The sequence below is a fragment of the Chinchilla lanigera genome, unplaced genomic scaffold (assembly GCF_000276665.1).
Source record: "Chinchilla lanigera isolate Chin_1 unplaced genomic scaffold, ChiLan1.0 scaffold00030, whole genome shotgun sequence".
NCBI lineage: Eukaryota > Metazoa > Chordata > Mammalia > Rodentia > Chinchillidae > Chinchilla > Chinchilla lanigera.
In genome coordinates, this window is record NW_004955431.1 from 17,390,725 (window position 1) to 17,403,848 (window position 13,124).

Here is a 13,124-nt window from a genome sequence, read left to right on the forward strand (position 1 = left end):
AAATCAAAAGCAATTTTTTCCTTCAAATTTTCTTTCTCTAACCAGACACAGGGGTACTCTGGAACCTTGGAACAATGAGGTAATGGAACAGGCCAAGACTATGGCCAACCTAATATACTAAATTCTAATCTAGCTCCTTCCATTTTGTATCCATGAGTTTGAACAACACCCCTACTCTCTAAGCTTCAATTTCTTCATTTAAAAAAGAAACTTAATCTAGATAATTTCCATATGCATTTTTCTGTCCTTGAAAGGTGAATGTTTGATAACATGCTAAGTTTTTGTAAAGAGGATGCTGGAGCAGTTCAGCATTGCATTTTCTCTCTTCCTCCACTTGACTTCTTCTTCTCTTTCACTTATATGAAGCCACCTGCTGTCACATCCCACACAATCCTGATTATGAAGTTCCGGAGAGGACCTGCTGAGCTTCACTTTGATGATCGCTGAACTGGAATAAGCAGACAGGCCTCTCGGGTTGGCTGCATGTGAAATGGGCAAGCACTCTTTTTCTGTCTTTCACATCCCCCAGATTCTATCCCAGTGAGTCCAGGGAAAGACAGAATGCATAATCATTAGTCACCACTGCCATCTTCTCTCATGTGCCTTCTCCATCTTCAGAGAGGACAGACCAGGCTTGTTAGCTGCAGTGCCACCTGGGTTTGGTCAGAGAATCCTGATATCAACACGTATTTTGTGGCTCATGAACAACAATTTTATTCTTTGCTATGTAGTCCCTCATTTACCAGCTAACCTTCCTAATACCTCTGTGGGAAAGCTGTCACATTCCTATTTTACAGCTGAAAACTGAGGGTCCTGAGGATGCTGAAGGATACTCAGTACCCAGGAAGGGACTTTGGCTTAAGTTTAGGTTTTCTGCTGTGCTTCTCTTTCCTAAAGCCATCTATAGAAATGCATTTGAAGGAATGGCTCACTGCCTGCTAGTTCTGGGCAGACATAGGCCAAGATGGAGGAGCCAGCATTGCCTGGTCCTCTGATTATTTTTCCCTAAGTGGTAATAAATAATGAGATTTCACCTGTTAAACACTCACATGCACACTGTATTACATCTTATTTCTGACTTTCCAACCACTCCATGAGGAAAGGGGGCTCAGAGAATTTAAGAAACTAACCTGAGGATACCCAGGCAAGGACTGAGGGAGCAAAGGTTCCCACCCTCCTTCCTCTGACTACATGCTTGTCCCCTAGGCTCTGTAGTTTTTCCTGGTAATGGTGGTTGTTGGGCCCTAGGGATGAAGTATAACTGCCCACGTTACCTGAGCACCTATTCTTCCCAGAGTCCTGCTTACCTCACCTGAGTCTCTATCACAGGAACCAACAGCAGATAGGCTCAGCTCTGCCTCCCCTTACACGAGTGCCACCTGAGCCAACTATGTGCCCTCCTTGCTCCAAACACCTGGGCTTCTCATCAGCTGTCTCCTTGACAGCCTTGGAATTGATAGATTTTTGTATCACTGTCCAAAATTCCTAATGGACAAAGGATACCCAAAGGAAATAGCCTGGGTCTTTGTGTCTTGCAGAGCATGACACCATACAAAAATCCTTGCTCAAAGAAGCTGGACAGTGGGCGGATTATCTCCCAGTGTGTGGGAATTGTAAGAAGCATGCTGTGTTTCATTAACATCTTGATCAATCATGAAATGTAATGGGTTGTGAAACTTAAGGGTGGATCTGCAAGTTGTGAATTGGACGATAGGAAATATATCTGATTCAAGGTCCAGTGCTTAGGCCATGGGCCCTTCTCCTGGGGGGCCCTGCCCTCAGTGGACAGACTTCAACAGGCCTAACAGCCCCCTCCAAGTGTGTGTAAATGTTCTTGAGCTTGGACATTTGTCTGCTACAAGACTCCATACCCTTTATCAGAGTCTCAAAGTGTTTATGGCCTGCTGTCTAGGTTCAGAGTGGGTGCTCACTGATCGTGTGAGGCGAGTTGAAAGCACCAACTCAGCAGCCGCTTGCTCCATGGATAAAGAAAGGAAGGAAGAGATGCACCTATGTGCAGATTGGTAAGGCAGGTCAACTTATTTCCTTGGTCTTAGTTAAACTCTTAGAGGTCAAGTTCTTTCCAGGTAAAACCTCTCTCAAGTCAACACTCAAAAGCCCAAATCTTAAAAGTGGCAATGTTACAGTTTTAGATTAAAAATAGTTATCTGAACGCTCATTCTAAAGCTGTCACTCATCAGTCATAGCAACCTTGGGCCAGTCCCTGAAAGCCATTCTCAACCTATATTCTGCCACAGCCAAATCACAAATGATATTCTCATGAGAATAGATTTTTTTAAATGTATAGGAAAGTAAAATATGACAACAATGCATAAATTCTATGTTAGTGACATATTCCAGATCATTTCTATAACATCATACCTTCCATCCTTTCATGCTCCTCTACTCTGCACTTACCCTGTATCCATCTTTAGTTTCCACCCGAGAAAGTACATGAACTGGTGAGCAACGGCAATTTCTCCTAACTTAAAAGTTAACTGTTTCTAGGCATGAGCACTTTGATGACTGTGTATTACTAACGCCTATGACTCATCTTGCAGCAGATCATGATTACAAAAACCACAGTGTGGGTAGAGAAATGCCTGACCTATAGCCACATTGCTTGAGAGCAAATATCAGCCCTGCTGTGTGGCTGTGTGACTTTGAGAAGTTAGTTGGCTTCCCTGAGCCTTCATTTCTTCTTATAAAAACTAGAGGCAATACCTGTCATCTCACAGGTATCAGGTATAAGGATTAAACAAGTCATAGGGTAGAAAGGGTGACATAGCACTGTACTAGCCTATGGTAAGGAGTTTTAGTGTCCTTCTCCTCCTCTTTATTCTCTGTGAACCTCAAATGTCTGGTCATTGGCATGAGAAAGTCAGATTACACCCATTTTTGCAGGACCTATATTAGGCCCAGCAGCTCCCAGCTACCCTGGGAGAGAGTCTTTAGCAAGATGGGGACAAGAGACAAAAAATACAGTAAGTTCCTGACCTAAGAACATCCAAGTTACAAACTTGCACAGGTGTACCATATAAGACTCACTTTATCAGCTTACAAACAAACCCGACTTATTAACAATTCTGGAACAGAACTCATTTGTAAGTAGGGGACTTACTATACCAGCAAAATTGTGCTTATATTAATTAGTTAATTAATATTGATTAATGTTAATTATGATCAATATCAGTTATTACTAACTAGTGCATCAAAAACTTGCTACATAAGAGACAAGGGAGGGGGAAGGAAAGGAAAGGAAAAGGAAAAAAGGAGAATGGAAAGGAAAAAATGGAAAAAAGCTTCTGTAAGTAAGGAAGAGAAGAAGAATGGAAGGGAGGGGAGGGAATTAGGGAAAAAAAGAAGAATAATGTACATTATATACAGGTACACAATCCCTATGATGAATGTAATCATTATGTAAATCACAGTGTGCCAATAAAATTAATTTTTAAAAACTTGCTATATAAAAATCTGTCAATATATCAAAGGAAACTTCTTTGCAATTGCTTCTCTCTAAGGGCAGGCAAATTGGCCTCCACTCTGCTGGACTACCACGAAGGATGGAGCCTGGCCTGCAACACCCTGCAGATAAGGTTGAGGGGTCACTGCCCGCTTGCTTCTCGAACTGAGGGCTAGGTGTCCTCACAGGAATACAGCTGGCCGGGGCTTCCCAACAGCAGGGAGCCAGCTCATGCTGTTCAGTGACACCAGTCTCTTCAAGTTTACTACATTTTATTTGTATTTCTTATGTGAAATTTTTAAAATGGCAATATAAAACCTTATTCTTTTGCTTTTATTAAAAAAAAAGAAATATTATAGTGACATGGTTTCTTGTGGGTTTTTCAGACCCGAGTGAGAAAGAAGCATAATGTATTTACTTACTCTATTGTGAGCTATCTATGCTCTATTGTGAGCATAGACAGGGGCAGAATGGCCGCCTTAAAATCTCCTGCACTTGGGGGACCTGTGCCAGCACCAGGTCTGCCTTTCCAGACAGATTGTTAGAGCTGCCAGAAACAAATAACAGAATTAAGGTACAACACAGTGAGAAGATTCAAGTTCACCTTGAAAAGAAGCAGTTTGAAAAGCAAGCAAGCCAGAGAGATCTGGCTAAGTGTTCTCAGGCACAGGTTGCAGGGCCAAGACTTTGCCATTCTGGGCCCAGGATGAAAGGCCGATGGGGGCATTCCAGGGCACAGGCTGGGGCCCTTGTGATGTTGTGGGCAGATAGGGATGAGGTGGTCATTCTCATAGTGTAGAGAAGGAAATGCAGAAGCTGGATGCTGCCATGGAAAGGAAGGTCACAAATCAGAGAAGCATCAAGAATGACAAGGTTCTTTTTTGTGGACCCTGATTACATGTTGAAAGCCATTCATTTTATTGTGTAAACTTGGAGAAGTCTGGGAAAATATAACCAGTGATAAAATTCACCCACAATTTCTTCTCCAGGAGATAATTACTGAATGCTTACTAGCATTTTGGGATAGATAGATGATAGATAGATAGATAGATAGATAGATGATAATGAATGATAGATGATAGATGTGTGTGTGCATGTGTGTCCAATTTAAATTTTGGATCATACTATATACAATGTTGTATAACCTATTTTTCCACTAAACATTAAATCTGGGCATCTTCTTATGTACTTATTTTTTAAAAATTATTTTAGTAGTTTATTATATTTACTGCATTGTATTACATATGCAATACATTATACATTTTATATATATTTCAATTATATAGTTACATATGCATTTCAGCATGTTTGTATGTGTATGTATATATAATTTATTTAACCAGTATTATTGGGAATTTATTTCCAAGTGTTCACTATTAGAAATGAAAACAGAAAACATAGGAATGTCCATTGTGTTAATTAATATTGTATTATTTCACTTAACTTTCCCAATAATACCATGAGGTATTGTTATCATCCATTTTATAGATGAAAAGGTAGAGGTAGAGAGAAATTAAGTAACTTGCCCAAAGTCATAGAGCTAATAGGAAATGCAGTCAGAATATGAACTCAGGCATCCTCTTAATGTTTATGAAATCTGACTGAGTCTCATTTTCTTCATTAATAAAAAGTCTAGATTAAGAAAGTCCCTGCCACTGAGCATGGCAGCACATGCCTGTAGTCCCAATACTCTGGAGCCTGAGGCATGAAGATTACAGTGAGTTCAAGGCCAGTCCAGAGTACATAGTGAGTTCAAGGCCAGACTGAACTGCATAGTGAGACCTTGTCTCAAAGGACCAAGAAAAAAAAAAAAAAAAAGAAGTCCCTTCCAAGTACACATTCCACTTAACGCATCATATTGTTAAGCAAGATGCAACAGGGGTAAAAGTGGAGGCTTTCAAAACAGGACTCATCAGAGCCTACAATGCCCCCCCACACTGCTACTCAGCAGGCTAATCTGTTGTCTTACTCTCTTCATCTGAAAAATGAGAAGCATAAAAATGCCCACTTCCCTGGATTGCTCTGGGAAATGAATGAGACGATGCTTCCTGACAGCCTCAAACAGCATCCCATAACCCATAACACATAGCAGTGACTTTTAATGGAAAAATTAGCATGCAAATTTAGCCCTTCAATTCTCCCTGGTAATGCAGTGGCACTTGAAGAGGTTCTTGCAGGAGACCTCTGTAACTCTGAAGGTAGAAAGAAATCCAAGCAACACCCATGCCACACCAGGAATATCACTTCCGGGCTGGCTTCTAACGAAGGACTTAACTGAAAGTTTCTGCCCAAAAGTGACAATCTGTCCCTTCCCTCAAAAGCAGGTGCTGATGGGGCTGAGCTCTGCTCTTCAGAAGCGGGAACTGGCCAGTCACAGACCCATGCAGAAGCCTGGTCCTCTAGGTCACATCTGGGGAGGCCTCACAGAGGGTCCCTAAGGGACAAGGAGGCCAGGATGGTGGCATTGCCTGCTCATGGGCCAGACTAAGGAAGTTAGGGACAAGCAGACACCAGTCATCATCTGTATCCTCTCAACAGTGTCTGGAAACCTACAACCATAACCTCCTTACAAAGAAGATGGCTTGGTTTTGTTTCTCACCAGTAAGAGAAAGGTAGAGATTCTGCTCTTTGGCTGTTTTCACACCCTTGAATTTAACAGTCTCAGGAAGGGCATGAGCCTCCTCCAGAAGGGCAGGACCATACACAGATGGTGCCTAGCAATGGGTGGTGTCACACTGAAGAACAAGGCCTCTCTTTCCACCCTCTGGAGCTCATACTGGTCTCTGAGCCAACTCACCAACTCCCTCGTTGTTTAATCCCTCAAACTACCTGGAACTGCAGAAGCACCCAGTGTATTGGAGGCTCTGAAGCCAGCCAAGAGCGAATGCTTTGCCCATCTCCCTGCTGTCCACCACCTCCATCTCTCTGCTGCTTGTGCAACTCTGATGATGAAAATTCCCTCTGCCTCCCGCCCAGTTTCTCACATTTTCTCCTCACACAGGAAGCTGGTTCAGAGGATGGGAAAGGGCCATGCTATCATGAACCTTCCCCAGCCTCCCACCTTTCCCTGAAAAGAGGTTTCTTCTTTTGACACAAATACAGAACTTTCTCTACTTTCACCCTTGAGAAAAGAGAGGCACTAGCTGAAAGGAGGCAAGGACGCTAGCCAACCGGTGCTGACCACCAACTCTGGTGACTATAGAGGGGGAGATTTTGGAGGGAAGAAGGAGGCAACAACCAGCCTCAGGAACAAAGCTTTCACTGTTACAAGAATCCTCTGCTAACAGTGGGACAGGAGCCAGGTGATATCAGAATGGAATGTTCTGTATGTTCTCACACGTTTTCCCCTGAAAGTGTATCCATCTGCAGGAAACAAATACCCAAGTGTATTATAGTTCACAGCTCTAGGCCATACTTCCTGGTCCTCAGGCCTCCAAACCTGCGCAGATGGGATGGACATGTAGATGGCCTTACTGTTTCCCATGAAAAACACTAGAGATTTTTAGATAGTATGTGATGGTCTTTTCAGTAAGAAATAGCACAGACTCCTAGATAAATGGACCTTTAAAATGAACAACCTAGCTGTGGTGGGGCATGTGTGTAAATTCAGCACTTGAGAGGCTGAGGCAGGAGGACCACCATGAGTTCAAGGCCAGCCTGGGCTACACAGTGAGTTGAAGGCCAGTCTGAAGTATACAGTGACATCATGACTCAAACAAAACAAAACAGCCTTCAAAAATAAAAACAAACCAAATCACCAACCCTACTCACAAAGTAATGCCAGCTCTACAGACAGTCTTTAGAAAACCTTTGTTCCAAACTCCCCATTGGCAAATGAAACACCTGCAACTTGGAGAGAAGTGACTGACCTCAGGGTCAAGAACAATTTCCCTCCCCAACTGTTGAGGAGGGTGGAGCTGTGAGAATAATCCCAGCCAAGCCCTATGCCCAAGAGCAAGAGTTTTAGAAGAAAATGTTATTTTCTATTTCTAAAAGAGTAACAAAAATTCAGAACAATGTTGGATTCCTGATATCTATTTTGTCACTTAGTGTTTATGTGTTAAATAATAAATAGAAGAAGGGGAACATGGCTTTCGGGGGCCCTGTAGCCTTGTTCGCCACCACCCCACAACCCCCACGTCACTCTCCCATCCCCAAGCTCTCACTTTCCGGCCCACTCAGGTGGCGTGTTGCCGCTCCTGTGACAGTTTCTCCTTTCAAGTGGCTGCCCATGGCTCTCTTCAGCCATGGAAAGGCCCGGAAGCTGGAGGGCAGCGGGAGAAGAAGGTGCCAGGGCATTTCCTGTGCAGGGAGTAAGTTAGAGCAGATGGAAAAAGGAAGGCGGTGCCAAGGTCTCCCAGGATCCTCCTTGCTCACACGGAGGGAACCGGAACCCAAGGCAAGATGCATGCTACCTGTGGACACAGCCAGGTAGCTCATGACTTTCCCCCCTGGGACAGCCATGTCTGCCTTAGTGCTGGCATTTGAATAGAACACCTGCTCCATGGACACTAATATCTTTCTAAGGTTCAGTGCTGGAGTTGTTCCCAAGGGATGACTCCGGGATAGAACTTTTTAGACTCCAATGGGAAGAGAGAGGAAGAGAGAGATTGCGAGAGAGAGAGAAACCAGACCAACCACATCACTGTGTATGCTGGGTAGAGGCCAAATGACACCCACCACTGATGCTGGGCTCTGTGATGCCATGTACTACACCCTTTGGGTTCAAATATTGGTGAAGACGGGGGTAGATGTGAAAACATGACAACCTCAAAATTAGGTAAGACCGCAACTTAACTAACTACATCTTCAAAGGCTCTGTTTCCCAATATAACCTTGTCCCTAAGTAACAGGGGTTTGCACATATTTTTGAGGGAGCTGCAATTCAGCTCGTAGAAGATGTCTAATAAGAACATCAAATCTAACAGGCTCACAACCAAGCTGTGGCTTATGGTTCCCTACCAGCTTGTTCTCCTCACAGTTTTCCCTTCATCAGTAAATGACAGCTCCACATGCTTAAATTCAAAATGAAAATCTGGACACCACCCCCAGTTCATCTCTGTCTCTCACACCCCCACCTTATCCCTCACTGCATCCACCCAGGCACCCCACTTGGCATTGCCATTCTCTGAGCACCATTTTGCTTTGCTTTGGTAGTGGTTTAGAAGACTTTGCGTACACCTGTAATTTAGTTATCAATTTAGTATTTGTACAGTACTCTTATTTTATGTAAAGCAGGAATTGCAAACACATATTCCTTCAGAACCCAGACAGGAAGTAGGAGAACAACAAAACGGAATGAGGTGGAGGGACACAGACACCCTCAGGAAATGGCTGGAGGAAATGAAGAGAATAAAACCGGAAGCAGAAGTTATGGGAGATCATGGGAAGTCGTAATTATTGGAATCTAAAAATGCCGCCTTTACCTTGGGAAGGAAAGGGAGCCACTGCAAACATTCAAGCAAGGAAGTGACTGGCACTTGGCTGTGGAAGGGCCATGCCAAGCCAGGCCTCCCCTGGAATCTCTTTCCCGAAATACAGAAGTCTCTCCGTCCTTCTAACTAGTGGGCACTCCATCACAGGAACTGCCGGGGCGGGCTGCAGCCCTTTCTGTGGTACTGGGTCAGCTGAAACCCAAGCCCAAATCAGCGCCCACTGATGCACCAACTTCATTGACTTTGTTCTTTTTTCCTAAAGCCACATTTCTTTTTATCATTCTCTGCCTGGCAGTATGTAAGCTACCACTAAAGGGTCCCCTGGAAGTTATTTAATACGGGTTCCAAAAGTCCTGGGACAATAGGCTCTGCTCCATGGAGGATGCTATCAGCTCCCTTGAATCACTACAGCAGAAAAATGGGGGTTGCCCGGCAGGATAATGGTTTCAGTGTACAAAAAAGGAGGCCGTGGCCTGCAGTCATGGGCTCGAGTGATATAAAGGAGAGAATTTCGATTCCACCAAAGCTAAGCTCAAGCGGGGAGGAGAGAGGCCAGTATTTGCATTTTTCCAGTGGCCATTTGATAGGGGATCTGGGCTCGGCCCTGACAAGAGATTCTGGTGGGCGACTTATGGGTTGAATTGCTGATACCCCCGCCTAAATCCCTTTCAACCAGCTGGTAAATAAAGGCTTTGGGGCGGGGGAGTGGACTCACTAAGTAGTCCAGGCAGGTCTTTAACTCTGGATCCTCCTGCCTCCGGTTCCCCAGTGATGGGATTGCAGGGTGTGTGCCATCAGGCATGGCTGGGAAAGTAAAGGCTTTTGTGGTAGTTGGTAACCAAACCAAATGAGGTGATTCTAAAAGGCTCCAATTCTCCAAACTTCACTGGAAAGAAGGTCAAGAAGCATGGCTGAGATGATCTTATACTGTTCCTCTTCCTCAGTGGTGTGGAAGTCAGGGAACTATGGCCTTTGCACAAGGCTTTCTACTGTGACACTTTCTCCCATTATTGCTGTTGAATATCTGAGGTTTAAACTCTTCACTGGTGACCCTGATAGTCCAAGACGTGTCATTTTGTTTCATGTGAGTTTAAATTTCAAGGAGTATGGGCCTGGATTATGGGACCCAGTTCCATAGTTAGTGACAGAGCTCAATCAATGGGCCACAGGGCAATGCAGTTATTATAACACATGTCCTAAGTCATGGAAAGTAGTGGGAAGCAACCCTGAAGAGTCAACTTACTGAAAGTAATAGGAGGAAGAGAAGTGGTAACAGGAAAATTGTACTCTAACCAAGTGTTAGCAAATCTGGGCACGCAGGGAGGCCCTGAAATCCATCCCCAGAGATCATCAAGTGTCCACAATGCGGCAAACAGATGTGAGAATGGCAGGATACCAAAACTGCATAAGCAGTAAGCTCTCCATGATGATGCAGTGTTAAAAATAGTAACGACAACAACAGCAGAGGCTGGAAAGGAAATAGGTCAAAGTTTGAACAGAGGTGACTTCAAGAGGACAGAATTGCATATTTTCTCTGCTTCTTTAGTACTTTATACACTTTCTAAATATCTCTACAAAGATTAAGTATTATTTCTGCCATAAGGGCAAAAAACATACTCAAAAAGGGAGCGAGTCCGAGGGCAAGAAATAAGAAAGGAGGATTGACGGAGTACAAAAGAGCTAATAAAGTGTCTCTGCCTAACTCTAGCTCAGAGCTGCTTCACTTCCCAGGGCCAGTCTCCACCCAAACACCCAACAAAGTGCAGGTAGCACGGCAGCCTAATAGCAGCCTTTCCTCAGATGTAAGTATCACCATGTCAGCTTCACTGTCAGACAGGGCAATCTCTAATTATTATGCCTTGCATATATGACCTTGTCATTCTGTCCCCCGTCTCTATATTCAGTAGTAAAAGATTAGATGAATGACAGAGTGGATAAATAGATAGGGCCTGGCTTAATTCCTTATATGTAATACTGCAATACTCAACTTCTAATTTTTCTTGTTTCTTTTTTCCCTTTTCCTTTTTTTCTGTCTCTTGCTCTCCTTTTATTTTGGGTACTGGGCCTTCACCCTGAGGTACTGTATATCTCAAACCCTTTTTTTATTTTATGTTTTGAGATATGGTCTCACTAAGTTGCTAAATCATCCGGTCTGGGCTCACACTTGCAATTCTCCTGCCGCACCATCCACAGTGCTGGAATTACAGGTGTGTGCCACCACGTCCAGCTGGATCTTCTAATTTTTCAAAACTTTTTTTTAATGCTTCTTCTCTGAAGTTCACCACAGTTTTATAAAGCACTCTATGGAAATGAATGACCAAAGAAAGTCATTTCCCAAGGTTGTACGGCAAGGGAAGGACAGAACCAAAGCCAGGGGAGAATCTAGTTGCACCCAAGTCCTTTTGCAAAGGCTCCTCAGCCTCTCTGAAAGACCACGCTGTGCTTTGGTTACCTTGGAAGTATGCACACACAGCCATAAATGGATTTCCTATCCATTTTAACCATCTTCTAAATTTACTCAGTAGGCTCCATTTCCATTGCTCCTAATGCCACTTTAAGAAAACAGACAGTCGCTTTCAAACCAGCAGCCAAAGTAATGTAATGGTCTGAGGCAACTCGAAGAGGTCATAGGGCACAAAAGCCAGGCCTAGAAATCACAGAACCACCCAGCATTTGCAATACTGGGACAGAATTGCAGACTCGATCACGCAGCCCCCAAATTGCTCAAATTCAACTTACTCTGTTTCGTTCCTGCTTTCAAAAGAAAACAAGTCACTGTACTATGTTCTCTTGTGAAGAATTTGCAGTTGAGCACAACATGAGCACAACTCTGCATGATAACACCAACGTGGCTATTTGGACCAACCTATTGGTTTGCCAGGTCACTGCCAGATAAAGCTTTCCAGGTATGAATTGTGAATGAAGTTGGGAAATATTCAGTAACTACAAAAAGCACTAAATCAGTTATCTTTGTAATGACAGAATTGGTCAACACCAAAGCAATGCATTGCCAATAGTTAACTTGTCCATGTCCCAGTATTGCAGGTGACAGGTGGTAAGGGGTTGACCCGAATATCTCCTGTAAGCTGGGATCCTGCATGTCCTTGTACTTTCACCTCATGTCCCAACACCTAAGGAGATATAGGCCAATCAGACAGAGTTGGTAGATGGTTTTGATTGTGGTTAAAAGCAAAGTCGTGTCAAAAAGACTGCACTGTGGGACCTTCTCCCAGTACCCAGATCGTTTTTTCTTTTAAATTTAGTTTATTTTTTTCTTATAGATTTTTCATATTTACTTTATTAGCACATGTTTGTAGTACAAGAAGTTTACATTCGTCTTAGGGAGTAGGTATGTGGACATATCACAGCTTGTTTCCGTTTTAAATCCTCTTTCCACCCACCTCCCTCCCTCCTTTTCTACATCCTCTTCCCCGTTTTCACTCTCCTGCAGTTATTAGGATTCGTAGCTTACGTTTGTGGCATACAATATTTATATCCATTGTGTGTATTTTGTGTCTGTACATGGCATATTTTAAATCTTGCTTCACCTTTCCCTCCCCTGTTCCCTTCTCCCTCTATCTTCTGGACCCCTTCATTTGCAAGAGATCTATCCCCTTGTCTCCTTCTGTCCATTCCTTATTTTGTTCTTTGTACTTTTGCCTAACTCAAATGAGAGATATCCTATGGTATTTAAGCTTATATATCTGATTTATTTCACTCAACGTTATATTTTCCAGGTGCCTGAGTTTTCCTACAGATGTCTCTAATTAATCTTTCTTTATAGCCAAGAAGTATTCCATTATTCACAGATAGCACATTTTGGTTATCTATTCATCTGTTAATAGGCTGCTTCTAGGATTTTGCTACCATGAATTATGCTGGTATTTACATGGGAATGCATGTATTACTGTAATATGATGTCTTTAGCTCTCTGGAGAAGATACCTAGAAGGGGAATAGGTGGGTCAAATGGTATTTCTAATTCTAGTTCTTTGAGAAATCTCCATATAGATTTCCATAATGGTTGTACCAGTTTACATTCCCAACAGCATTGCAGGAGGGCTCCTTTTTCACTACATCCATGCCAGCATTTGTAATCCTTTGACTCCCTGATCATTGTCATTCTCTGTAAGAGCTTAGTATTATTTTAATTTGCATTTTGGTAAAGGCCAAAATTGTTGAATATTTTTTCATGTTTGTTGTCCATTTGTATTCCTTCTTCTGAAA